Raw genomic sequence first — 4,204 nt, 5'->3', positions numbered from 1 at the left:
CTTACTGTGCAACTACTATGTGCCAGGCCTCTGCTGGGTGCTGAGGACCCGGCAGTGACCAGGAGAGACCAGATCCCCGCCTTTAGGCACCTCACGATCTAGTAGGGGGAGATCAGCGTTCAATAAATAACCACACACCGAAATATAAAATCGCAACTGTGACCACCACTGGGAAGGAACAGCGAGTTAGGAGGATGGTTTAAGGGGGATGGACCTTGTCTGGGGGGTTGGTGAAGACTTCTGGAAGAAGTTTGAGCTGGGAGTTGAAGGATACGTGTGGGGTATGGGGCCGGACAGGCCAGAGAGGAGTGCGCCAGAGGGAACAGCTTGGACAAAGGGCCCAAGGTGGGACAGGAAGAGGGGAGGCCGAGAGCTAGGAGTTTGCCTCAGGAGGCCCTGAAGGTTAAAAAAAGGGATTTTTTTTTTTTTTTCTTTTTTTGGCTGCATTGCTCACAGCTTGTGGGATCCTAGCTCCCTGACCAGGGATCGAACCTAGGGCCTCAGCAGTGATAGTGCTGCAAGTGCCGAGTCCTAACCACTGGACCACCAGAGAATTCCCTTTTTTTGTAGTTTTATTGGAGTATAGTTGACTTACAATGTTGTGTTAATTTCTGCTGCACATTAAATTGACTCAGTTATACATATATATACATTCTTTTTCATATTCTTTTCCATTATGGTTTATCACAGGATAGTGAATATAGTTTCCTTTGCTACACAGTAGGACCTTTTTGTTTATCTATCCTATATATAATCGTTTGCATCTGCTGATCCCAAACTCCCACTCCATCCCTCCCTCACCCTTCCCCCACCCTGGCAACCACAAGCCTGTTCTCTATGTCTGTGTATCTGTTTCTGTTTCACAGATATATTCATTTGTGTCATATTTTAGATTCCACATTTAAGTGATATCATATGGTATTTGTCTTTAGAAAAAAAAAAAAAGGTTTTAAAAATTGAGTTAATTACTGGGACTTCTCTGATGGTCCAGTGGCTAAGGCTCTGTGCTCCCAATGCAGGGGCCTGGGTTCAATCCCTGGTCAGAGAGTCAGATCCCACATGCCGCAACTGAGACCAGGTGCAGCCAAATAAATAAATAAAATAAAACTTTTAAAAATTGAATTAATTACATAGCCTAAAACTCACTGCTTTATACAATTCAGTGGTTTTCAGTATAGTCGCAGAGTTGTGCAACTATCACCAGTATCTGATTTCAGAGCATTCTCATCACCCCAAAAGGAAACTCTGTCCCCATTCCCTCTCCCCAGCCCCTTATAACCATGAATCCACTTCCTGTCTCTGTGGATTTATCTGTTCTGGACGTTTCACATCAATGGAATCACACACTATGTGGCCTTATGTGTCTGGCTTCTCTCATTGAGCGTGATGTTTTCGAGGTCTGTCCATGTTGTAGTGTCAGTGCTTCTCTCCTTTTCAAGGCTGAATAATGCTGCATTATATGGTTATCCACATTTTGTTTATCCATTTGTTATTGATGGACATTATGGTTATTTCCACCTTTGGCTATTGTGAATCATGCTGCTATAAACATTTCCATATATGGTTTTGTGCAAACATATGTTTTCAATTCTCTTGGGTAGATACCTAGGAGAATTGCTAGATTCTATGATAATTCTATCTTTAACCTTTGGAGGAACTTCCAAACTGTTCTCCTAAGTAGCTGCACCTTTTCTTATCCCACCAATGTGTATGAAGGCTCCAATTTCTCCCCATCCTCGTCGATGCCTGTTATTGTATTTTGTGTGTCGGGGGCGGGGAGGTTGTACGCGGGCCTCTCACTGTTGTGGCCTCTCCCGTTGCGGAGCTCAGGCTCCGGACGCGCGGGCTCAGCGGCCATGGCTCACGGGCCCAGCTGCTCCGCGGCACGTGGGATCTTCCCGGACCGGGGCACGAACCCGTGTCCCCCGCATCGGCAGGCGGACTCTCAACAACTGCGCCACCAGGAAAGCCCATATATATATATATATATATATATTTTTTTTTTTTTTTTTTTTTTAAAGTTAGCCGTCCTAGTGTGGGTTCGCTCACTGTGGTTCTCATGGGTTATAAGCCTGGAGGGACATTGGAGGTAGGAAGTCACTGTGGAGAGATCTCAGATCTAGTTGATAAAGCCACTGGGCTCTGAGAGAGGATGAAACTTGCAAGTGCCCCCAGCTCTCCGGTGCTCTCCTACCTGGTGTCCATTGGGAGGGCTCCGAGGGTGGGTGGGAGGGAGGGAGTTAAGCCAACTCAGTCCTCCCAGGACTGGGAACCATCAGCAGGGCCCCAAGACAGCAAGGTTTGCTATTCAAGAGGCTCATTCAGCCGGAGCCCCTTTCTAAAAGGGCTAGAGAGGGAGGAGGCCCCACTGCTCCTTGCAAACAAAACTCTGAGATGGAGTTGGCCTCATTCCTTCCTTTGTAGGGTCCAGCTCTGCTCCCAGTTTGGGGCACTGCGGGGGTGGGGACAGCCTCGCCTGAAGCCCTCTGGCTGCAGACGCCCATTGTTTGCCCTGATTGAAATGCAAAGAGAAAATTAGAATTCACCAGCTTCCTTTCCCCTCTTTCTTCTGGATTTTAATGAATTCAGCGGTTACAGGCCGAGCAGGTGAAGAAAATGGCTTTTGAAATGTTTTTCAAAAGAACCATTTTTGTTTCCAGGCTAGTGCCCGCGCTCAACTTCATTCAGCAGAATGTTCCTCCAAAGTTTAGGGGTCTGGGCAGCTCTTTCCCGACCCACCAACTCCCTTCTCCTTCTGATTCGTAAGCTGACTTAAAGAGCCACAAATTGTGTCACCTGTTTACGAGACAGATCATCAGGAAAATACATATATGGGAGAATATATTTGCAAAAGACACAGCTGATCAAGAACTGTTATCGAGAATATACAAAGAACTCTTAAAACTCAACAATAAGCTCACCTCAGACTCAATGGTGACAAGCTGAAAGCTTTTCCTCTAAGATTAGGAACAAGACAAGGGTGCCTACTTTTGCCATCTCTGTTTAAAATAGTCCTGGGACTTCTCTGGTGGTGCAGTGGTTAAGAATATGCCTGCCAACACAGTGAAGAGTAGCCCCCACTTGCCGCAGCTAGAGAAAGCCTGCGCATAGCAATGAAGACCCAACGCAGCCAAAAATAAATAAATAAATTTATTTTAAATATATACATATATTAAAAAAACAAAGAAAAAAATGAACTAATATTGTTAAAATGTCCATATTACCTAAAATGACCTATAGATTCAATGCAATCTCTATCAAAATTCTAGTGGCATTTTTCTCAGAAATAGGAAAAACAGTCCTAAAATTTATTTGGAATCACAAAAGACCCTGAATAATGAAGCAGTCTTGAACCAGAAGAACAAAGGTGGAGACACACACTTCATGATTTCAAACTGTATTACAAAGCTACAGTAATCAAAACAGTATGGTACTGGCATAAAAACAGACATAGGGCTTCCCTGGTGGTGCAGTGGTTGAGAGTCCGCCTGCCGATGCAGGGAACGTGGGTTCGTGCCCCGCTCCGGGAGGATCCCACATGCCGCGGAGTGGCTAGGCCTGTGAGCCATGGCCTCTGAGCCTGCGCATCCGGAGCCTGTGCTCTGCAATGGGAGAGGCCACAACAATGAGAGGCCCACTTACCGCAAAAAAAAAAAAAAAAAAAACAGACATAAAGACCAATGGAACAGAATGGAGAGCCCAGGGACTTCCCTGATGGTCCAGTGGTTAAGACTCCATGCTTCTATTGCATGGGGCACTGGTTTGATCCCTGGTCGGGAACTAAGATCCCATATACTGCACAATGAAAAAAAAAGAAGAATGGAGAGCCCAGAAATAAGTCCACACACCAATGGCTAACTAATCTTTGACAGTGGGGCTAATAACACAGAATGGGGAGAGGATAGTCTTTCCAATAAATGGTTTTGGGAAGCTGGATGTCCAAATGCAGAAGAATGAAATGGGACACTTATCTCACAGCACATATAAAAATCAACTCAAAATGGATTAAAAACTTAAATACAAGACCTGAAATTGTAAGAGACCAGAAGAAAACACTGGGGAAAATCTTCTTGGCATTGGTCTAGGTGATGATTTTTTTCCATAAGACCCCAAAAGCAAAAATAGACAAGTCGGATTATATCAGACTAAAAAGCTTTTACCCAGTGAAGGAACTAATCAACAGAGTGAAGCAACAACCTATGAG

The 4,204-nt window shown here is 44.8% G+C and overlaps 1 non-coding gene across 1 annotated transcript; it reads right to left on the bottom strand.

Moving 5' to 3' along the window:
• Positions 1 to 471: 471 nt before the first annotated feature.
• On the bottom strand, positions 472 to 553 carry TRNAD-AUC (transfer RNA aspartic acid (anticodon AUC)). The gene has a single exon. It is a non-coding gene; the product is annotated as a tRNA-Asp (tRNA).
• Positions 554 to 4,204: the final 3,651 nt, after the last annotated feature.

Source organism: Kogia breviceps, chromosome 4, assembly GCF_026419965.1.
Source record: "Kogia breviceps isolate mKogBre1 chromosome 4, mKogBre1 haplotype 1, whole genome shotgun sequence".
In the NCBI taxonomy this organism is placed as follows: domain Eukaryota; kingdom Metazoa; phylum Chordata; class Mammalia; order Artiodactyla; family Physeteridae; genus Kogia; species Kogia breviceps.
The sequence above is the reverse complement of the archived record's forward strand: the minus strand, read 5'-3'. Positions and strand labels throughout refer to the sequence as shown.